The sequence below is a fragment of the Dermacentor variabilis genome, chromosome 6 (genome assembly GCF_050947875.1).
Source record: "Dermacentor variabilis isolate Ectoservices chromosome 6, ASM5094787v1, whole genome shotgun sequence".
NCBI lineage: Eukaryota > Metazoa > Arthropoda > Arachnida > Ixodida > Ixodidae > Dermacentor > Dermacentor variabilis.
In genome coordinates this window covers 20,848,022-20,873,068 of record NC_134573.1, presented here as the reverse complement: position 1 = coordinate 20,873,068, position 25,047 = coordinate 20,848,022, and positions in this window count along the sequence as shown.

The following is a 25,047-nucleotide window of genomic DNA, read 5'->3' as shown; positions in this document are numbered from 1 at the left end:
AATTATTACGGTAATTTTGGGGGTCAGAGAAAGCGTCCCGAACCTCTCCCGGTAACATTCATACACGCGAAACTAACTGCATCACAGGGCCGAGCTGCCTTTGCTTAACTTCGTCACCAGACTGGCGCCGCGAGGGTGCTTGAAATGTAGTCCGAAAAGTAGTGAAATTATTACGGCAATGTTGGGGGTCAGAGAAAGCGTCACGAACCTCTCTCGGTAACATTTAGAACACGCGAAACTAACTGCATCCCACGGCCGAGCTGCTTTTGGTTAACTTCGTCACAAAACCTGGCGCCGCGAGGGTGCTTGAAATGTAGTCAAAAAAGTAGTGAAATTATTACGGTATTGTTGGGGGTCAGAGAAAGTGTCACGAACCTCACCCGGTAACATTCAGTACACGCAAAACTAATTGCATCACACGGCCGAGCTGCGTTTGGTTAACTTCGTCACAAAACCAGGCGCCGCGAGGGTGCTTGAAATGTAGTCCGAAAAGTAGTGAAATTATTACAGTAATGTTGGGGGTCAGAAAAAGCGTGACGAATCTCTCCCGGTAACATTTAGTACACGCGAAACTAACCGCATCACACGGCCGAGATGCTTTTGGTTAACTTCGTCACAAAAGCTGGCGCCGCGAGGGTGCCTAATATGTAGTCCGAAAAGTTGTGAAATTATTACGGTAATGTTGGGGGTGAGAGAAAGCGTCACGAACCTCTCCCGGCAACATTCGGTACACGAAAAACTAACTGGAAACCACCGCCGAGCTGCTTTTGGTTAACTTCGTCACAAAACCAGGCGCCGCGAGGGTGCTTGAAAAGTAGTCCAAGAAGTAGTGAAATTATTACGGTAATGTTGGGGGTCAGAGAAAGCGTCACAAACCTCTCCCGATAACATTTAGTGGACGTGAAACTAACTGCATCACACGGCGGAGCTGCTTTTGGTTAACTTCGTCACAAAAGCGGGCGCCGCGAGGGTGCTTAAAATGTAGTCCGAAAAGTTGTGAAATTATTACGGTAATGTTGGGGGTGAGAGAAAGCGTCACGAACCTCTCCCGGTAACATTCAGTACACGTAAAACTAACTGCATACCACCGCCGAGCTGCTTTTGGTTAACTTCGTCACAAAACTGGCCCCGCGAGGGTGCTTGAGATGTAGTCCGAAAAGTAGTGAAATTATTACGGTAATTTTGGGGGTCAGAGAAAGCGTCCCGAACCTCTCCCGGTAACATTCATACACGCGAAACTAACTGCATCCCACGGCCGAGCTGCTTTTGGTTAACTTCGTCACAAAACCTGGCGCCGCGAGGGTGCTTGAAATGTAGTCAAAAAAGTAGTGAAATTATTACGGTATTGTTGGGGGTCAGAGAAAGTGTCACGAACCTCACCCGGTAACATTCAGTACACGCAAAACTAATTGCATCACACGGCCGAGCTGCGTTTGGTTAACTTCGTCACAAAACCAGGCGCCGCGAGGGTGCTTGAAATGTAGTCCGAAAAGTAGTGAAATTATTGCGGCAATGTTGGGGGTCAGAGAAAGCGTCAAGAACCTCTCTCGGTAACATTTAGAACACGCGAAACTAACTGCATCCCACGGCCGAGCTGCTTTTGGTTAACTTCGTCACAAAACCTGGCGCCGCGAGGGCGCTTGAAATGTAGTCCGAAAAGTAGTGAAATTATTACAGTAATGTTGGGGGTCAGAAAAAGCGTGACGAACCTCTCCCGGTAACATTCATACACGCTAAACTAACTGCATCACAGGGCCGAGCTGCTTTTGCTTAACTTCGTCACCAGACTGGCGCCGCGAGGGTGCTTGAAATGTAGTCCGAAAAGTAGTGAAATTATTACGGCAATGTTGGGGGTCAGAGAAAGCGTCACGAACCTCTCTCGGTAACATTTAGAACACGCGAAACTAACTGCATCCCACGGCCGAGCTGCTTTTGGTTAACTTCGTCACAAAACCTGGCGCCGCGAGGGTGCTTGAAATGTAGTCAAAAAAGTAGTGAAATTATTACGGTATTGTTGGGGGTCAGAGAAAGTGTCACGAACCTCTCCCGGTAACATTCAGTACACGTAAAACTAACTGCATACCACCGCCGAGCTGCTTTTGGTTAACTTCGTCACAAAACTGGCCCCGCGAGGGTGCTTAAAATGTAGTCCGAAAAGTTGTGAAATTATTACGGTAATGTTGGGGGTGAGAGAAAGCGTCACGAACCTCTCCCGGTAACATTCAGTACACGTAAAACTAACTGCATACCACCGCCGAGCTGCTTTTGGTTAACTTCGTCACAAAACTGGCCCCGCGAGGGTGCTTGAGATGTAGTCCGAAAAGTAGTGAAATTATTACGGTAATGTTGGGGGTCAGAGAAAGCGTCCCGAACCTCTCCCGGTAACATTCATACACGCGAAACTAACTGCATCACAGGGCCGAGCTGCTTTTGCTTAACTTCGTCACCAGACTGGCGCCGCGAGGGTCCTTGAAATGTAGTCCGAAAAGTAGTGAAATTATTACGGCAATGTTGGGGGTCAGAGAAAGCGTCACGAACCTCTCTCGGTAACATATAGAACACGCGAAACTAACTGCATCCCACGGCCGAGCTGCTTTTGGTTAACTTCGTCACAAAACCTGGCGCCGCGAGGGTGCTTGAAATGTAGTCAAAAAAGTAGTGAAATTATTACGGTATTGTTGGGGGTCAGAGAAAGTGTCACGAACCTCACCCGGTAACATTCAGTACACGCAAAACTAATTGCATCACACGGCCGAGCTGCGTTTGGTTAACTTCGTCACAAAACCAGGCGCCGCGAGGGTGCTTGAAATGTAGTCCGAAAAGTAGTGAAATTATTACAGTAATGTTGGGGGTCTGAAAAAGCGTGACGAATCTCTCCCGGTAACATTTAGTACACGCGAAACTAACCGCATCACACGGCCGAGATGCTTTTGGTTAACTTCGTCACAAAACCAGGCGCCGCGAGGGTGCTTGAAAAGTAGTCCAAGAAGTAGTGAAATTATTACGGTAATGTTGGGGGTCAGAGAAAGCGTCACGAACCTCTCCCGATAACATTTAGTGGACGTGAAACTAACTGCATCACACGGCGGAGCTGCTTTTGGTTAACTTCGTCACAAAAGCGGGCGCCGCGAGGGTGCTTAAAATGTAGTCCGAAAAGTTGTGAAATGATTACGGTAATGTTGGGGGTGAGAGAAAGCGTCACGAACCTCTCCCGGTAACATTCAGTACACGTAAAACTAACTGCATACCACCGCCGAGCTGCTTTTGGTTAACTTCGTCACAAAACTGGCCCCGCGAGGGTGCTTAAAATGCAGTCCGAAAAGTTGTGAAATTATTACGGTAATGTTGGGGGTGAGAGAAAGCATCACGAACCTCTCCCGGTAACATTCAGTACACGTAAAACTAACTGCATACCACCGCCGAGCTGCGTTTGGTTAACTTCGTCACAAAACCAGGCGCCGCGAGGGTGCTTGAAATGTAGTCCGAAAAGTAGTGAAATTATTACAGTAATGTTGGGGTTCAGAAAAAGCGTGACGAATCTCTCCCGGTAACATTCAGTACACGCGAAACTAACCGCATCACACGGCCGAGATGCTTTTGGTTAACTTCGTCACAAAAGCTGGCGCCGCGAGGGTGACTAATAGGTAGTCCGAAAAGTTGTGAAATTATTACGGTAATGTTGGGGGTGAGAGAAAGCGTCACGAACCTCTCCCGGTAACATTCAGTACACGTAAAACTAACTGCATACCACCGCCGAGCTGCTTTTGGTTAACTTCGTCACAAAACTGGCCCCGCGAGGGTGCTTGAGATGTAGTCCGAAAAGTAGTGAAATTATTACGGTAATTTTGGGGGTCAGAGAAAGCGTCCCGAACCTCTCCCGGTAACATTCATACACGCGAAACTAACTGCATCAAAGGGCCGAGCTGCTTTTGCTTAACTTCGTCACCAGACTGGCGCCGCGAGGGTGCTTGAAATGTAGTCCGAAAAGTAGTGAAATTATTACGGCAATGTTGGGGGTCAGAGAAAGCGTCACGAACCTCTCTCGGTAACATTTAGAACACGCGAAACTAACTGCATCCCACGGCCGAGCTGCTTTTGGTTAACTTCGTCACAAAACCTGGCGCCGCGAGGGTGCTTGAAATGTAGTCAAAAAAGTAGTGAAATTATTACGGTATTGTTGGGGGTCAGAGAAAGTGTCACGAACCTCACCCGGTAACATTCAGTACACGCAAAACTAATTGCATCACACGGCCGAGCTGCGTTTGGTTAACTTCGTCACAAAACTAGGCGCCGCGAGGGTGCTTGAAATGTAGTCCGAAAAGTAGTGAAATTATTGCGGCAATGTTGGGGGTCAGAGAAAGCGTCAAGAACCTCTCTCGGTAACATTTAGAACACGCGAAACTAACTGCATCCCACGGCCGAGCTGCTTTTGGTTAACTTCGTCACAAAACCTGGCGCCGCGAGGGCGCTTGAAATGTAGTCCGAAAAGTAGTGAAATTATTACAGTAATGTTGGGGGTCAGAAAAAGCGTGACGAACCTCTCCCGGTAACATTCATACACGCTAAACTAACTGCATCACAGGGCCGAGCTGCTTTTGCTTAACTTCGTCACCAGACTGGCGCCGCGAGGGTGCTTGAAATGTAGTCCGAAAAGTAGTGAAATTATTACGGCAATGTTGGGGGTCAGAGAAAGCGTCACGAACCTCTCTCGGTAACATTTAGAACACGCGAAACTAACTGCATCCCACGGCCGAGCTGCTTTTGGTTAACTTCGTCACAAAACCTGGCGCCGCGAGGGTGCTTGAAATGTAGTCAAAAAAGTAGTGAAATTATTACGGTATTGTTGGGGGTCAGAGAAAGTGTCACGAACCTCTCCCGGTAACATTCAGTACACGTAAAACTAACTGCATACCACCGCCGAGCTGCTTTTGGTTAACTTCGTCACAAAACTGGCCCCGCGAGGGTGCTTAAAATGTAGTCCGAAAAGTTGTGAAATTATTACGGTAATGTTGGGGGTCAGAGAAAGCGTCACGAACCTCTCCCGGTAACATTCAGTACACGTAAAACTAACTGCATACCACCGCCGAGCTGCTTTTGGTTAACTTCGTCACAAAACTGGCCCCGCGAGGGTGCTTGAGATGTAGTCCGAAAAGTAGTGAAATTATTACGGTAATGTTGGGGGTCAGAGAAAGCGTCCCGAACCTCTCCCGGTAACATTCATACACGCGAAACTAACTGCATCACAGGGCCGAGCTGCTTTTGCTTAACTTCGTCACCAGACTGGCGCCGCGAGGGTGCTTGAAATGTAGTCCGAAAAGTAGTGAAATTATTACGGCAATGTTGGGGGTCAGAGAAAGCGTCACGAACCTCTCTCGGTAACATTTAGAACACGCGAAACTAACTGCATCCCACGGCCGAGCTGCTTTTGGTTAACTTCGTCACAAAACCTGGCGCCGCGAGGGTGCTTGAAATGTAGTCAAAAAAGTAGTGAAATTATTACGGTATTGTTGGGGGTCAGAGAAAGTGTCACGAACCTCACCCGGTAACATTCAGTACACGCAAAACTAATTGCATCACACGGCCGAGCTGCGTTTCGTTAACTTCGTCACAAAACCAGGCGCCGCGAGGGTGCTTGAAATGTAGTCCGAAAAGTAGTGAAATTATTACAGTAATGTTGGGGGTCTGAAAAAGCGTGACGAATCTCTCCCGGTAACATTTAGTACACGCGAAACTAACCGCATCACACGGCCGAGATGCTTTTGGTTAACTTCGTCACAAAACCAGGCGCCGCGAGGGTGCTTGAAAAGTAGTCCAAGAAGTAGTGAAATTATTACGGTAATGTTGGGGGTCAGAGAAAGCGTCACGAACCTCTCCCGATAACATTTAGTGGACGTGAAACTAACTGCATCACACGGCGGAGCTGCTTTTGGTTAACTTCGTCACAAAAGCGGGCGCCGCGAGGGTGCTTAAAATGTAGTCCGAAAAGTTGTGAAATGATTACGGTAATGTTGGGGGTGAGAGAAAGCGTCACGAACCTCTCCCGGTAACATTCAGTACACGTAAAACTAACTGCATACCACCGCCGAGCTGCTTTTGGTTAACTTCGTCACAAAACTGGCCCCGCGAGGGTGCTTAAAATGCAGTCCGAAAAGTTGTGAAATTATTACGGTAATGTTGGGGGTGAGAGAAAGCATCACGAACCTCTCCCGGTAACATTCAGTACACGTAAAACTAACTGCATACCACCGCCGAGCTGCGTTTGGTCAACTTCGTCACAAAACCAGGCGCCGCGAGGGTGCTTGAAATGTAGTCCGAAAAGTAGTGAAATTATTACAGTAATGTTGGGGTTCAGAAAAAGCGTGACGAATCTCTCCCGGTAACATTCAGTACACGCGAAACTAACCGCATCACACGGCCGAGATGCTTTTGGTTAACTTCGTCACAAAAGCTGGCGCCGCGAGGGTGACTAATAGGTAGTCCGAAAAGTTGTGAAATTATTACGGTAATGTTGGGGGTGAGAGAAAGCGTCACGAACCTCTCCCGGTAACATTCAGTACACGTAAAACTAACTGCATACCACCGCCGAGCTGCTTTTGGTTAACTTCGTCACAAAACTGGCCCCGCGAGGGTGCTTGAGATGTAGTCCGAAAAGTAGTGAAATTATTACGGTAATTTTGGGGGTCAGAGAAAGCGTCCCGAACCTCTCCCGGTAACATTCATACACGCGAAACTAACTGCATCAAAGGGCCGAGCTGCTTTTGCTTAACTTCGTCACCAGACCGGCGCCGCGAGGGTGCTTGAAATGTAGTCCGAAAAGTAGTGAAATTATTACGGCAATGTTGAGGGTCAGAGAAAGCGTCACGAACCTCTCTCGGTAACATTTAGAACACGCGAAACTAACTGCATCCCACGGCCGAGCTGCTTTTGGTTAACTTCGTCACAAAACCTGGCGCCGCGAGGGTGCTTGAAATGTAGTCAAAAAAGTAGTGAAATTATTACGGTATTGTTGGGGGTCAGAGAAAGTGTCACGAACCTCACCCGGTAACATTCAGTACACGCAAAACTAATTGCATCACACGGCCGAGCTGCGTTTGGTTAACTTTGTCACAAAACCAGGCGCCGCGAGGGTGCTTGAAATGTAGTCCGAAAAGTAGTGAAATTATTGCGGCAATGTTGGGGGTCAGAGAAAGCGTCAAGAACCTCTATCGGTAACATTTAGAACACGCGAAACTAACTGCATCCCACGGCCGAGCTGCTTTTGGTTAACTTCGTCACAAAACCTGGCGCCGCGAGGGCGCTTGAAATGTAGTCCGAAAAGTAGTGAAATTATTACAGTAATGTTGGGGGTCAGAAAAAGCGTGACGAACCTCTCCCGGTAACATTCATACACGCTAAACTAACTGCATCACAGGGCCGAGCTGCTTTTGCTTAACTTCGTCACCAGACTGGCGCCGCGAGGGTGCTTGAAATGTAGTCCGAAAAGTAGTGAAATTATTACGGCAATGTTGGGGGTCAGAGAAAGCGTCACGAACCTCTCTCGGTAACATTTAGAACACGCGAAACTAACTGCATCCCACGGCCGAGCTGCTTTTGGTTAACTTCGTCACAAAACCTGGCGCCGCGAGGGTGCTTGAAATGTAGTCAAAAAAGTAGTGAAATTATTACGGTATTATTGGGGGTCAGAGAAAGTGTCACGAACCTCTCCCGGTAACATTCAGTACACGTAAATCTAACTGCATACCACCGCCGAGCTGCTTTTGGTTAACTTCGTCACAAAACTGGCCCCGCGAGGGTGCTTAAAATGTAGTCCGAAAAGTTGTGAAATTATTACGGTAATGTTGGGGGTGAGAGAAAGCGTCACGAACCTCTCCCGGTAACATTCAGTACACGTAAAACTAACTGCATACCACCGCCGAGCTGCTTTTGGTTAACTTCGTCACAAAACTGGCCCCGCGAGGGTGCTTGAGATGTAGTCCGAAAAGTAGTGAAATTATTACGGTAATGTTGGGGGTCAGAGAAAGCGTCCCGAACCTCTCCCGGTAACATTCATACACGCGAAACTAACTGCATCACAGGGCCGAGCTGCTTTTGCTTAACTTCGTCACCAGACTGGCGCCGCGAGGGTGCTTGAAATGTAGTCCGAAAAGTAGTGAAATTATTACGGCAATGTTGGGGGTCAGAGAAAGCGTCACGAACCTCTCTCGGTAACATTTAGAACACGCGAAACTAACTGCATCCCACGGCCGAGCTGCTTTTGGTTAACTTCGTCACAAAACCTGGCGCCGCGAGGGTGCTTGAAATGTAGTCAAAAAAGTAGTGAAATTATTACGGTATTGTTGGGGGTCAGAGAAAGTGTCACGAACCTCACCCGGTAACATTCAGTACACGCAAAACTAATTGCATCACACGGCCGAGCTGCGTTTGGTTAACTTCGTCACAAAACCAGGCGCCGCGAGGGTGCTTGAAATGTAGTCCGAAAAGTAGTGAAATTATTACAGTAATGTTGGGGGTCAGAAAAAGCGTGACGAATCTCTCCCGGTAACATTTAGTACACGCGAAACTAACCGCATCACACGGCCGAGATGCTTTTGGTTAACTTCGTCACAAAACCAGGCGCCGCGAGGGTGCTTGAAAAGTAGTCCAAGAAGTAGTGAAATTATTACGGTAATGTTGGGGGTCAGAGAAAGCGTCACGAACCTCTCCCGATAACATTTAGTGGACGTGAAACTAACTGCATCACACGGCGGAGCTGCTTTTGGTTAACTTCGTCACAAAAGCGGGCGCCGCGAGGGTGCTTAAAATGTAGTCCGAAAAGTTGTGAAATGATTACGGTAATGTTGGGGGTGAGAGAAAGCGTCACGAACCTCTCCCGGTAACATTCAGTACACGTAAAACTAACTGCATACCACCGCCGAGCTGCTTTTGGTTAACTTCGTCACAAAACTGGCCCCGCGAGGGTGCTTAAAATGCAGTCCGAAAAGTTGTGAAATTATTACGGTAATGTTGGGGGTGAGAGAAAGCATCACGAACCTCTCCCGGTAACATTCAGTACACGTAAAACTAACTGCATACCACCGCCGAGCTGCGTTTGGTTAACTTCGTCACAAAACCAGGCGCCGCGAGGGTGCTTGAAATGTAGTCCGAAAAGTAGTGAAATTATTACAGTAATGTTGGGGTTCAGAAAAAGCGTGACGAATCTCTCCCGGTAACATTCAGTACACGCGAAACTAACCGCATCACACGGCCGAGATGCTTTTGGTTAACTTCGTCACAAAAGCTGGCGCCGCGAGGGTGACTAATAGGTAGTCCGAAAAGTTGTGAAATTATTACGGTAATGTTGGGGGTGAGAGAAAGCGTCACGAACCTCTCCCGGTAACATTCAGTACACGTAAAACTAACTGCATACCACCGCCGAGCTGCTTTTGGTTAACTTCGTCACAAAACTGGCCCCGCGAGGGTGCTTGAGATGTAGTCCGAAAAGTAGTGAAATTATTACGGTAATTTTGGGGGTCAGAGAAAGCGTCCCGAACCTCTCCCGGTAACATTCATACACGCGAAACTAACTGCATCAAAGGGCCGAGCTGCTTTTGCTTAACTTCGTCACCAGACTGGCGCCGCGATGGTGCTTGAAATGTAGTCCGAAAAGTAGTGAAATTATTACGGTAATGTTGGGGGTCAGAGAAAGCGTCACGAACCTCTCCCGATAACATTTAGTGGACGTGAAACTAACTGCATCACACGGCGGAGCTGCTTTTGGTTAACTTCGTCACAAAAGCGGGCGCCGCGAGGGTGCTTAAAATGTAGTCCGAAAAGTTGTGAAATGATTACGGTAATGTTGGGGGTGAGCGAAAGCGTCACGAACCTCTCCCGGTAACATTCAGTACACGTAAAACTAACTGCATGCCACCGCCGAGCTGCTTTTGGTTAACTTCGTCACAAAACTGGCCCCGCGAGGGTGCTTAAAATGTAGTCAAAAAAGTAGTGAAATTATTACGGTATTGTTGGGGGTCAGAGAAAGTGTCACGAACCTCACCCGGTAACATTCAGTACACGCAAAACTAATTGCATCACACGGCCGAGCTGCGTTTGGTTAACTTCGTCACAAAACCAGGCGCCGCGAGGGTGCTTGAAATGTAGTCCGAAAAGTAGTGAAATTATTACAGTAATGTTGGGGGTCAGAAAAAGCGTGACGAACCTCTCCCGGTAACATTCATACACGCTAAACTAACTGCATCACAGGGCCGAGCTGCTTTTGCTTAACTTCGTCACCAGACTGGCGCCGCGAGGGTGCTTGAAATGTAGTCCGAAAAGTAGTGAAATTATTACGGCAATGTTGGGGGTCAGAGAAAGCGTCACGAACCTCTCTCGGTAACATTTAGAACACGCGAAACTAACTGCATCCCACGGCCGAGCTGCTTTTGGTTAACTTCGTCACAAAACCTGGCGCCGCGAGGGTGCTTGAAATGTAGTCAAAAAAGTAGTGAAATTATTACGGTATTGTTGGGGGTTTAGAGAAAGTGTCACGAACCGCTCCCGGTAACATTCAGTACACGTAAACCTAACTGCATACCACCGCCGAGCTGCTTTTGGTTAACTTCGTCACAAAACTGGCCCCGCGAGGGTGCTTAAAATGTAGTCCGAAAAGTTGTGAAATTATTACGGTAATGTTGGGGGTGAGAGAAAGCGTCACGAACCTCTCCGGGTAACATTCAGTACACGTAAAACTAACTGCATACCACCGCCGAGCTGCTTTTGGTTAACGTCGTCACAAAACTGGCCCCGCGAGGGGGCTTGAGATGTAGATCGAAAAGTAGTGAAATTATTACGGTAATGTTGGGGGTCAGAGAAAGCGTCCCGAACCTCTCCCGGTAACATTCATACACGCTAAACTAACTGCATCACAGGGCCGAGCTGCTTTTGCTTAACTTCGTCACCAGACTGGCGCCGCGAGGGTGCTTGAAATGTAGTCCGAAAAGTAGTGAAATTATTACGGCAATGTTGGGGGTCAGAGAAAGCGTCACGAACCTCTCTCGGTAACATTTAGAACACGCGAAACTAACTGCATCCCAAGGCCGAGCTGCTTTTGGTTAACTTCGTCACAAAACCTGGCGCCGCGAAGGTGCTTGAAATGTAGTCAAAAAAGTAGTGAAATTATTACGGTATTGTTGGGGGTCAGAGAAAGTGTCACGAACCTCACCCGGTAGCATTCAGTACACTCAAAACTAATTGCATCACACGGCCGAGCTGCGTTTGGTTAACTTCGTCACAAAACCAGGCGCCGCGAGCGTGCTTGAAATGTAGTCCGAAAAGTAGTGAAATTATTACAGTAATGTTGGGAGTCAGAAAAAGCGTGACGAATCTCTCCCGGTAACATTTAGTACACGCGAAACAAATTGCATCACACGGCCGAGCTGCGTTTGGTTAACTTCGTCACAAAACCAGGCGCGGCGAGGGTGCTTGAAATGTAGTCCGAAAAGTAGTGAAATTATTACAGTAATGTTGGGGGTCAGAGAAAGCGTGACGAATCTCTCCCAGTAACATTTAGTACACGCGAAACTAACCGCATCACACGGCCGAGATGCTTTTGGTTAACTTCGTCACAAAAGCTGGCGCCGCGAGGGTGCTTAATATGTAGTCCGAAAAGTTGTGAAATTATTACGGTAATGTTGGGGGTGAGAGAAAGCGTCACGAACCTCTCCCGGCAACAATCGGTACACGCAAAACTAACTGGAAACCACCGCCGAGCTGCTTTTGGTTAACTTCGTCACAAAACCAGGCGCCGCGAGGGTGCTTGAAAAGTAGTCCAAGAAGTAGTGAAATTATTACGGTAATGTTGGGGGTCAGAGAAAGCGTCACGAACCTCTCCCGATAACATTTAGTGGACGTGAAACTAACTGCATCACACGGCGGAGCTGCTTTTGGTTAACTACGTCACAGAACCTGTCGACGCGAGGGTGCTTGAAATGTGGTCGGAAAAGTAGTTAAATTATTGCGGTAATTTTGGGGGTCAGAGAAAGCGTCACGAACCTCTCCCGGTAACATTCAGTACACGCAAAACTAATTGCATCACATGGCCGAGCTGATTTTGGTTAACTTCGTCAAAAAACGTGGCGGAGCAAGGGTGCTTTAAATGTAGTCCAAAAAGTAGTGAAATTATTACGGTAATGTTTGGGGTCAGAGAAAGCGTCACGAACCTCTCCCGGTAACATTTAGTACACGCGAAACTAACTGCATCACACGGCGGAGCTGCTTTTGGTTAACTCCGTCACAAAACCTGGCGCCGCGAGGGTGTTTGAAATGTAGTCCGAAAAGTAGTGAAATTATTACGGTAACGTTGAGGGTCAGAGAAAGCGTCACGAACCTCTCCCGGTAACATTCAGTACACGCGAAACTAACTGCATCCCACGGCCGAGCTGCTTTTGGTTAACTTCTTCACAAAACCAGGCGCCGCGAGGGTGCTTGAAATGTAATCCGAAAAGTAGTGAAATTGTTACGGTAATGTTGGGGGTCAGAGAAAGCGTCACGAACCTCTCCCGGTAACACTCAGTACACGCAAAACTAATTGCATCACATGGCCGAGCTGCGTTTGGTTAACTTCGTCACAAAACCAGGCGCCGCGAGGGTGTTCGAAATGTAGTCCGAAAAGTAGTGAAATTATTACGGTAATTTTGGGGGTCAGAGAAAGCGTCACGAACCTCTCCCGGTAACCTTCAGTACACGCGAAAGCAACTGCATCCCACGGCCGAGCTGCTTTTGGTTAACTTCGTCACAAAACCTGGCGCCGCGAGGGTGTTTGAAATGTAGTCCGAAAAGTAGTGAAATTATTACGGTAACGTTGAGGGTCAGAGAAAGCGTCACGAACCTCTCCCGGTAACATTCAGTACACGCGAAACTAACTGCATCCCACGGCCGAGCTGCTTTTGGTTAACTTCCTCACAAAACGTAGCGCCGCGAGGGTGCTTGAAAAGTAGTCCAAGAAGTAGTGAAATTATTACGGTAATGTTGGGGGTCAGAGAAAGCGTCAAGAACCTCTCCCGATAACATTCAGTAGACGCGAAACTAACTGCATCACACGGGGGAGCTGCTTTTGGTTAACTACGTCACAGAACCTGTCGACGCGAGGGTGCTTGAAATGTGGTCGGAAAAGTAGTTAAATTATTGCGGTAATTTTGGGGGTCAGAGAAAGCGTCACGAACCTCTCCCGGTAACATTCAGTACACGCAAAACTAATTGCATCACATGGCCGAGCTGATTTTGGTTAACTTCGTCAAAAAACGTGGCGGAGCAAGGGTGCTTTAAATGTAGTCCAAAAAGTAGTGAAATTATTACGGTAATGTTTGGGGTCAGAGAAAGCGTCACGAACCTCTCCCGGTAACATTTAGTACACGCGAAACTAACTGCATCACACGGCGGAGCTGCTTTTGGTTAACTTCGTCAAAAAACTGGCGCCGCGAGGGTGCTTGAAATGCAGTCCGAAAAGTAGTGAAATTATTACGGTTATGTTGGGGGACAGAGAAAGCGTCACGAACCTCTCTCGGTACCATTCAGTACACGCCAAACTAACTGCATCACACTTCCAAGCTGCTTTTGGTTAACTACGTCACAGAACCTGGCGCCGCGAGGGTGCTTGAAAAGTAGTCCAAGAAGTAGTGAAATTATTACGGTAATGTTGGGGGTCAGAGAAAGCGTCACGAACCTCTCGCGATAACATTTAGTGGACGTGAAACTAACTGCATCACACGGCGGAGCTGCTTTTGGTTAACTTCGTCAGAAAAGCGGGCGCCGCGAGGGTGCTTAAAATGTAGTCCGAAAAGTTGTGAAATGATTACGGTAATGTTGGGGGTGAGAGAAAGCGTCACGAACCTCTCCCGGTAACATTCAGTACACGTAAAACTAACTGCATACCCCCGCCGAGCTGCTTTTGGTTAACTTCGTCACAAAACTGGCCCCGCGAGGGTGCTCAAAATGTAGTCCGAAAAGTTGTGAAATTATTACGGTAATGTTGGGGGTGAGAGAAAGCGTCACGAACCTCTCCCGGTAACATTCAGTACACGTAAAACTAACTGCATACCACCGCCGAGCTGCTTTTGGTTAACTTCGTCACAAAACTGGCCACGCGAGGGTGCTTGAGATGTAGTCCGAAAAGTAGTGAAATAATTACGGTAATTTTGGGGGTCAGAGAAAGCGTCCCGTACCTCTCCCGGTAACATTCATACACGCGAAACTAACTGCATCACAGGGCCGAGCTGCTTTTGCTTAACTTCGTCACCAGACTGGCGCCGCGAGGGTGCTTGAAATGTAGTCCGAAAAGTAGTGAAATTATTACATTAATGTTGGGGGACAGAGAAAGCGTCACGGACCTCTCCCGGTAACATTTAGTACGCGCGAAACTAACTGCATCACACGGCCGAGCTGCTTTTGGTTAACTTCGTCACAAAACCTGGCGCAGCGAGGGTGCTTGAAATGTAGTCCGAAAAGTAGTGAAATTATTACGGTAATGTTGGGGGTCAGAAAAAGCGTGACGAATCTCTCCCGGCAACATTTAGTACACGCGAAACTAACCGCATCACACGGCCGAGATGCTTTTGGTTAACTTCGTCACAAAACCAGGCGCCGCGAGGGTGCTTTTAAAGTAGTCCAAGAAGTAGCGAAATTATTACGGTAATGTTGGGAGACAGAGAAAGCGTCACGAACCTCTCCCGATAACATTTAGTGGACGTGAAACTAACTGCATCACACGGCGGAGCTGCTTTTGGTTAACTTCGTCACAAAAGCGGGCGCCGCGAGGGTGCTTAAAATGTAGTCCGAAAAGTTGTGATATGATTACGGTAATGTTGGGGGTGAGAGAAAGCGTCACGAACCTCTCCCGGTAACATTCAGTACACGTAAAACTAACTGCATACCAACGCCGAGCTGCTTTTGGTTAACTTCGTCACAAAACTGGCCCCGCGAGGGTGCTTAAAATGTAGTCCGAAAAGTTGTGAAATTATTACGGTAATGTTGGGGGTGAGAGAAAGCGTCACGAACCTCTCCCGGTAACATTGAGTACACGTAAAACTAACTGCATACCACCGCCGAGCTGCTTTTGGTTAACTTCGTCACAAAACTGGCCCCGCGAGGGTGCTTGAGATGTAGTCCGAAAAGTAGTGAAATTATTACGGTAATTTTGGGGGTCAGAAAAAGCGTCCCGAACCTCTCCCGGTAACATTCATACACGCGAAACTAACTGCATCACAGGGCCGAGCTGCTTTTGCTTAACTTCGTCACCAGACTGGCTCCGCGAGGGTGCTTGAAATGTAGTCCGAAAAGTAGTGAAATTATTACAGTAATGTTGGGGGACAGAGAAAGCGTCACGGACCTCTCCCGGTAACATTTAGTACGCGCGGAACTAACTGCATCACACGGCCGAGCTGCTTTTGGTTAACTTCGTCACAAAACCTGGCGCCGCGAGGGTGCTTGAAATGTAGTCCGAAAAGTAGTGAAATTATTACGGTAATGTTGGCGGTCAGAAAAAGCGTGACGAATCTCTCCCGGCAACATTTAGTACACGCGAAACTAACCGCATCACACGGCCGAGATGCTTTTGGTTAACTTCGTCACAAAAGCTGGCGCCGCGAGGGTACTTAAAATGTAGTCCGAAAAGTTGTGAAATTATTACGGTAATGTTGGGGGTGAGAGAAAGCGTCACGAACCTCTCCCGGCAACATTCAGTACACGCAAAACTAACTGGAAACCACCGCCGAGCTGCTTTTGGTTAACTTCGTCACAAAACCTGGCGCCGCGAGGGTGCTTGAAATGTAGTCCGAAAAGTAGTGAAATTATTACGGTAATGTTGGGGGTCAGAGAAAGCGTCACGAATCTCTCCCGGTAACATTTAGTACACGCGAAACTAACCGCACCACACGGCCGAGCTGCTTTTGCTTAACTTCGTCACCAGACTGGCGCCGCGAGGGTGCTTGAAATGTAGTCCGAAAAGTAGTGAAATTATTACGGCAATTTTTGGGGGACAGAGAAAGCGTCACGGACCTCTCCCGGTAACATTTAGTACGCGCGGAACTAACTGCATCACACGGCCGAGCTGCTTTTGGTTAACTTCGTCACAAAACCTGGCGCCGGGAGGGTGCTTGAAATGTAGTCCGAAAAGTAGTGAAATTATTACGGTAATGTTGGGGGTCAGAAAAAGCGTGACGAATCTCTCCCGGCAACATTTAGTACACGCGAAACTAACCGCATCACACGGCCGAGATGCTTTTGGTTAACTTCGTCACAAAAGCTGGCGCCGCGAGGGTACTTAAAATGTAGTCCGAAAAGTTGTGAAATTATTACGGTAATGTTGGGGGTGAGAGAAAGCGTCACGAACCTCTCCCGGCAACATTCAGTACACGCAAAACTAACTGGAAACCACCGCCGAGCTGCTTTTGGTTAACTTCGTCACAAAACCTGGCGCCGCGAGGGTGCTTGAAATGTAGTCCGAAAAGTAGTGAAATTATTAGGGTAATGTTGGGGGTCAGAGAAAGCGTCACGAATCTCTCCCGGTAACATTTAGTACACGCGAAACTAACCGCATCACACGGCCAAGCTGCTTTTGCTTAACTTCGTCACCAGACTGGCGCCGCGAGGGTGCTTGAAATGTAGTCCGAAAAGTAGTGAAATTATTACGGCAATGTTGGGGGTCAAAGAAAGCGTCACGAACCTCTCCCGGTAACATTTAATACACGCGAAACTAACTGCATCCCATGGCCGAGCTCCTTTTGGTTAACTTCGTCACAAGACCTGGCGCCGCGAGGGTGCTTGAAATGTAGTCCGAAAAGTAGTGAAATTATAACGGGAATGTTGGGGGTCAGAGAAAGCGTCACGAACCTCTCCCGGTAACATTCAGTATACGTGAAACTAACTGCATCCCACGGCCGAGCTGCTTTTGGTTAACTTCTTCACAAAACCTGTCGCCGCGTGGGTGCTTGAGATGTAGTCCGAAAAGTAGTGAAATTATTACGGTAATGTTGGGGGTCAGAGAAAGCGTCGCGAACCTCTCCCGGTAACATTCATACACGCGAAACTAACTGCATCACAGGGCCGAGCTGCTTTTGCTTAAATTCGTCACCAGACTGGCGCCGCGAGGGTGCTTGAAATGTACCCCGAAAAGTAGTGAAATTATTACAGTAATGTTGGGGGACAGAGAAAGTGTCACGGACTTCTCCCGGTAACATTTAGTACGCGCGAAACTAACTGCATCACACGCCCGAGCTGCTTTTGGTTAACTTCTTCACAAAACCAGCCGCCGCGAGGGTGCTTGAAATGTAGTCCGAAAAGTAGTGAAATTATTACTGCAATGTTGGGGGTCAGAGAAAGCGTCACGAACCTCTCCCGGTAACATTTAGAACACTCGAAATTAACTGCAAACCACCGCCGAGCATCTTTTGGTTAACTTCGTCACAAAACCTGGCGCCGCGAGGGTGCTTGAAATGTACTCCGAAAAGTAGTGAAATTATTACGGTAATGTTGGGGGTCAGAGAAAGCGTCACGCACCTCTCCCGGTAACATTCAGTACACGCAAAACTAATTGCATCGCACGGCCTAGCTGCGTTTGGTTAACTTCGTCACAAAACCAATCGCCGCGAGGGTGCTTAACATGTAGTCCCAAAAGTTGTGAAATTATTACGGTAATGTTGGGGGTGAGAGAAAGCGTCACGAACCTCTCCCGGTAACATTCAGTACACGTAAAACTAACTGCATACCACCGCCGAGCTGCTTTTGGTTAACTTCGTCACAAAACTGGCCCCGCGAGGGTGCTTGAGATGTAGTCCGAAAAGTAGTGAAATTATTACGGTAATGTTGGGGGTCAGAGAAAGCGTCCCGAACCTCTCCAGGTAACATTCATACACGCGAAACTAACTGCATCACGGGGCCGAGCTGCATTTGCTTAACTTCGTCACCAGACTGGCGCCGCGAGGGTGCTTGAAATGTAGTCCGAAAAGTAGTGAAATTATTACGGTAATTTTGCGGGTCAGAGAAAGCGTCGCGAACCTCTCCCGGTAACATTAAGTACACGCGAAACTAACCACATCACACGGCCGAGCTGCTTTTGGTTAACTTCGTCACAAAAGCTGGCGCCGCGAGGGTGCTTAAAATGTAGTCCGAAAAGTTGTGAAATTATTCGGTAATGTTGGGGGTGAGAGAAAGCGTCACGAACCTCTCCCGGTAACATTCAGTACATGCAAAACTAACTGCATACCACCGCCGAGCTGCTTTTGGTTAACTTCGTCACAAAACCAGAAGCCGCGAGGATGCTTGAAATGTAGTCCGAAAAGTAGTGAAATTATTACGGTAATGTTGGGGGTCAGAGAAAGCGTCACGAACCTCTCCCGGTAACATTAAAAACACGCGAAACTAACTGCATCCCACGGCCGAGCAGCGTTCGGTTAACATCGTCACAAAACCAGGCGCCGCGAGGGTGCTTGAAATGTAGTCCGAAAAGTAGTGAAATTATTACGGTAATGTTGGGGGTCAGAAAAAGCGTGACGAATCTCTCCCGGTAACATTTAGTACACGCGAAACTAACTGCATCCCACGGCCGAGCTGCTTTTGGTTAACTTCGTCACAAAACCTGGCGCCGCGAGGGTGCTTGAAATGTAGTCCGAAAAGTAGTGAAATTATAACGGTAATGTTGGGGGTCAGAGAAAGCGTCACGAACCTCTCCCGGTAACATTCAGTACACGCAAAACTAATTGCATCACACGGCCGAGGTGCTTTTGGTTAACTTCGTCACAAAACTGGCGCCGCGAGGGTGCTTGAAATGCAGTCCGAAAAGTAGTGAAATTATTACGGTAATGTTGGGGGACAGAGAAAGCGTCACGAACCTCTCCCAGTAACATTCAGTACACGCGAAACTAACTGCATCCCACGGCCGAGCTGCTTTTGGTTAACTTCGTCACAAAACTGGCGCCGCGAGGGTGCTTGAAATGCAGTCCGAAAAGTAGTGAAATTATTACGGTAATGTTGGGGGACAGAGAAAGCGTCACGAACCTCTCCCGGTAACATTCAGTACACGCGAAACTAACTGCATCCCACGGCCGAGCTGCTTTTGGTTTACTTCGTCACAAAACCTGGCGCCGTGAGGGTGCTTGAAATGTAGTCCGAAAGGTAGTGAAATTATTACGGTAATGTTGGGGGTCAGAGAAAGCGTCACGCACCTCTCCCGGTAACATTCAGTACACGCAAAACTAATTGCATCGCACGGCCGAGCTGCGTTTAGTTAACTTCGTCACAAAACCAATCGCCGCGAGGGAGCTTAACATGTAGTCCGAAAAGTTGTGAAATTATTACGGTAATGTTGGGGGTGAGAGAAAGCGTCGCGAACCTCTCCCGGTAACATTCATACACGCGAAACTAACTGCATCACAGGGCCGAGCTGCTTTTGCTTAAATTCGTCACCAGACTGGCGCCGCGAGGGTGCTTGAAATGTACCCCGAAAAGTAGTGAAATTATTACAGTAATGTTGGGGGACAGAGAAAGTGTCACGGACTTCTCCCGGTAACATTTAGTACGCGCGAAACTAACTGCATCACACGGCCGAGCTGCTTTTGGTTAACTTCTTCACAAAACCAGCCGCCGCGAGGGTGCTTGAAATGTAGTCCGAAAAGTAGTGAAATTATTACTGCAATGTTGGGGGTCAGAGAAAGCGTCACGAACCTCTCCCGGTAACATTTAGAACACTCGAAATTAACTGCAAACCACCGCCGAGCATCTTTTGGTTAACTTCGTCACAAAACCTGGAGCCGCGAGGGTGCTTGAAATGTACTCCGAAAAGTAGTGAAATTATTACGGTAATGTTGGGGGTCAGAGAAAGCGTCACGCACCTCTCCCGGTAACATTCAGTACACGCAAAACTAATTGCATCGCACGGCCTAGCTGCGTTTGGTTAACTTCGTCACAAAACCAATCGCCGCGAGGGTGCTTAACATGTAGTCCCAAAAGTTGTGAAATTATTACGGTAATGTTGGGGGTGAGAGAAAGCGTCACGAACCTCTCCCGGTAACATTCAGTACACGTAAAACTAACTGCATACCACCGCCGAGCTGCTTTTGGTTAACTTCGTCACAAAACTGGCCCCGCGAGGGTGCTTGAGATGTAGTCCGAAAAGTAGTGAAATTATTACGGTAATGTTGGGGGTCAGAGAAAGCGTCCCGAACCTCTCCAGGTAACATTCATACACGCGAAACTAACTGCATCACGGGGCCGAGCTGCATTTGCTTAACTTCGTCACCAGACTGGCGCCGCGAGGGTGCTTGAAATGTAGTCCGAAAAGTAGTGAAATTATTACGGTAATTTTGCGGGTCAGAGAAAGCGTCGCGAACCTTTCCCGGTAACATTAAGTACACGCGAAACTAACCACATCACACGGCCGAGCTGCTTTTGGTTAACTTCGTCACAAAAGCTGGCGCCGCGAGGGTGCTTAAAATGTAGTCCGAAAAGTTGTGAAATTATTCGGTAATGTTGGGGGTGAGAGAAAGCGTCACGAACCTCTCCCGGTAACATTCAGTACATGCAAAACTAACTGCATACCACCGCCGAGCTGCTTTTGGTTAACTTCGTCACAAAACCAGAAGCCGCGAGGATGCTTGAAATGTAGTCCGAAAAGTAGTGAAATTATTACGGTAATGTTGGGGGTCAGAGAAAGCGTCACGAACCTCTCCCGGTAACATTTAGGACACGCGAAACTAACTGCATCCCACGGCCGAGCAGCGTTCGGTTAACATCGTCACAAAACCAGGCGCCGCGAGGGTGCTTGAAATGTAGTCCGAAAAGTAGTGAAATTATTACGGTAATGTTGGGGGTCAGAAAAAGCGTGACGAATCTCTCCCGGTAACATTTAGTACACGCGAAACTAACTGCATCCCACGGCCGAGCTGCTTTTGGTTAACTTCGTCACAAAACCTGGCGCCGCGAGGGTGCTTGAAATGTAGTCCGAAAAGTAGTGAAATTATAACAGTAATGTTGGGGGTCAGAGAAAGCGTCACGAACCTCTCCCGGTAACATTCAGTACACGCAAAACTAATTGCATCACACGGCCGAGGTGCTTTTGGTTAACTTCGTCACAAAACTGGCGCCGCGAGGGTGCTTGAAATGCAGTCCGAAAAGTAGTGAAATTATTACGGTAATGTTGGGGGACAGAGAAAGCGTCACGAACCTCTCCCAGTAACATTCAGTACACGCGAAACTAACTGCATCCCACGGCCGAGCTGCTTTTGGTTAACTTCGTCACAAAACTGGCGCCGCGAGGGTGCTTGAAATGCAGTCCGAAAAGTAGTGAAATTATTACGGTAATGTTGGGGGACAGAGAAAGCGTCACGAACCTCTCCCGGTAACATTCAGTACACGCGAAACTAACTGCATCCCACGGCCGAGCTGCTTTTGGTTAACTTCGTCACAAAACCTGGCGCCGTGAGGGTGCTTGAAATGTAGTCCGAAAGGTAGTGAAATTATTACGGTAATGTTGGGGGTCAGAGAAAGCGTCACGCACCTCTCCCGGTAACATTCAGTACACGCAAAACTAATTGCATCGCACGGCCGAGCTGCGTTTAGTTAACTTCGTCACAAAACCAATCGCCGCGAGGGAGCTTAACATGTAGTCCGAAAAGTTGTGAAATTATTACGGTAATGTTGGGGGTGAGAGAAAGCGTCACGAACCTCTCCCGGTAACATTCAGTACACGTAAAACTAACTGCATACCACCGCCGAGCTGCTTTTGGTTAACTTCGTCACAAAACTGGCCCCGCGAGGGTGCTTGAGATGTAGTCCGAAAAGTAGTGAAATTATTACGGTAATGTTGGGGGTCAGAGAAAGCGTCCCGAACCTCTCCCGGTAACATTCATACACGCGAAACTAACTGCATCACAAGGCCGAGCTGCTTTTGCTTAACTTCGTCACCAGACTGGCGCCGCGAGGGTGCTTGAAATGTAGTCCGAAAAGTAGTGAAATTATCACGGTAATTTTGGGGGTCAGAGAAAGCGTCACGAACCTCTCCCGGTAACATTCAGTACACGCGAAACTAACTGCATTCCACGGCCGAGCTGCTTTTGGTTAACTTAGTCACAAAAGCTGGCGCCGCGAGGGTGCTTAAAATGTAGTCCGAAAAGTTGTGAAATTATTACGGTAATGTTGGGGTGAGAGAAAGCGTCGCGAACCTCTCCCGGTAACATTCAGTACACACAAAACTAACTGCAAACCACCGCCGACCTACTTTTGGTCAACTTCGTCACAAAACCTGGCGCCGCGAGGGTGCTTAAAATGTAGTCCGAAAAAGAGTGAAATTATTACGGTATTGTTGGGGGTCAGAGAAAGCGTCACGAATCTCTCCCGGTAATATTTAGTACACGCGAAACTAACCGCATCACACGGCCGAGCTTCTTTTGGTTAACTTCGTCACAAAATCTGGCGCCGCGAGGGTGCTTAACATGTAGTCCGAAAAGTTGTGAAATTATTTGGTAATGTTGGGGGTGAGAGAAAGCGTCACGAACCTCACCCGGTAACATTCATACACGCGAAACTAACTGCATCACAGGGCCGAGCTGCTTTTGCTTAACTTCGTCACCAGACTGGCGCTGCGAGGGTGCTTGAAATGTAGTCCGAAAAGTAGTGAAATTATTACGGCAATGTTGGGGGTCAGAGAAAGCGTCACGAACCTCTCCCGGTAACATTTAGAACACGCGAAACTAACTGCATCCCACGGCCGAGCTGCTTTTGGTTAACTTCGTCACAAAACCTGGCGCCGCGAGGGTGCTTGAAATGTAGTCCAAAAAGTAGTGAAATTATTACGGTAATGTTGGGGGTCAGAGAAAGCGTCACGAACCTCTCCCGGTAACATTCAGTACACGAAAAACTAATTGCATCACACGGCCGAGCTGCTTTTGCTTAACTTCGTCACCAGACTGGCGCCGCGAGGGTGCTTGAAATGTAGTCCGAAAAGTAGTGAAATTATTACGGTAATGTTGGGGGTCAGAGAAAGCGTCACGAACCTCTCCCGGTAACATTTAGAACACGCGAAACTAACTGCATCCCACGGCCGAGCAGCGTTCGGTTAACATCGTCACAAAACCAGGCGCCGCGAGGGTGCTTGAAATGTAGTCCGAAAAGTAGTGAAATTATTACGGTAATGTTGGGGGTCAGAAAAAGCGTGACGAATCTCTCCCGGTAACATTTAGTACACGCGAAACTAACTGCATCCCACGGCCGAGCTGCTTTTGGTTAACTTCGTCACAAAACCTGGCGCCGCGAGGGTGCTTGAAATGTAGTCCGAAAAGTAGTGAAATTATAACGGTAATGTTGGGGGTCAGAGAAAGCGTCACGAACCTCTCCCGGTAACATTCAGTACACGCAAAACTAATTGCATCACACGGCCGAGGTGCTTTTGGTTAACTTCGTCACAAAACTGGCGCCGCGAGGGTGCTTGAAATGCAGTCCGAAAAGTAGTGAAATTATTACGGTAATGTTGGGGGACAGAGAAAGCGTCACGAACCTCTCCCAGTAACATTCAGTACACGCGAAACTAACTGCATCCCACGGCCGAGCTGCTTTTGGTTAACTTCGTCACAAAACTGGCGCCGCGAGGGTGCTTGAAATGCAGTCCGAAAAGTAGTGAAATTATTACGGTAATGTTGGGGGACAGAGAAAGCGTCACGAACCTCTCCCGGTAACATTCAGTACACGCGAAACTAACTGCATCCCACGGCCGAGCTGCTTTTGGTTAACTTCGTCACAAAACCTGGCGCCGTGAGGGTGCTTGAAATGTAGTCCGAAAGGTAGTGAAATTATTACGGTAATGTTGGGGGTCAGAGAAAGCGTCACGCACCTCTCCCGGTAACATTCAGTACACGCAAAACTAATTGCATCGCACGGCCGAGCTGCGTTTAGTTAACTTCGTCACAAAACCAATCGCCGCGAGGGAGCTTAACATGTAGTCCGAAAAGTTGTGAAATTATTACGGTAATGTTGGGGGTGAGAGAAAGCGTCACGAACCTCTCCCGGTAACATTCAGTACACGTAAAACTAACTGCATACCACCGCCGAGCTGCTTTTGGTTAACTTCGTCACAAAACTGGCCCCGCGAGGGTGCTTGAGATGTAGTCCGAAAAGTAGTGAAATTATTACGGTAATGTTGGGGGTCAGAGAAAGCGTCCCGAACCTCTCCCGGTAACATTCATACACGCGAAACTAACTGCATCACAAGGCCGAGCTGCTTTTGCTTAACTTCGTCACCAGACTGGCGCCGCGAGGGTGCTTGAAATGTAGTCCGAAAAGTAGTGAAATTATCACGGTAATTTTGGGGGTCAGAGAAAGCGTCACGAACCTCTCCCGGTAACATTCAGTACACGCGAAACTAACTGCATTCCACGGCCGAGCTGCTTTTGGTTAACTTAGTCACAAAAGCTGGCGCCGCGAGGGTGCTTAAAATGTAGTCCGAAAAGTTGTGAAATTATTACGGTAATGTTGGGGGTGAGAGAAAGCGTCGCGAACCTCTCCCGGTAACATTCAGTACACACAAAACTAACTGCAAACCACCGCCGAGCTACTTTTGGTCAACTTCGTCACAAAACCTGGCGCCGCGAGGGTGCTTAAAATGTAGTCCGAAAAAGAGTGAAATTATTACGGTATTGTTGGGCGTCAGAGAAAGCGTCACGAATCTCTCCCGGTAATATTTAGTACACGCGAAACTAACCGCATCACACGGCCGAGCTTCTTTTGGTTAACTTCGTCACAAAATCTGGCGCCGCGAGGGTGCTTAACATGTAGTCCGAAAAGTTGTGAAATTATTTGGTAATGTTGGGGGTGAGAGAAAGCGTCACGAACCTCACCCGGTAACATTCATACAGGCGAAACTAACTGCATCACAGGGCCGAGCTGCTTTTGGTTAACTTCGTCACAAAACTGGCCCCGCGAGGGTGCTCAAAATGTAGTCCGAAAAGTTGTGAAATTATTACGGTAATGTTGGGGGTGAGAGAAAGCGTCACGAACCTCTCCCGGTAACATTCAGTACACGTAAAACTAACT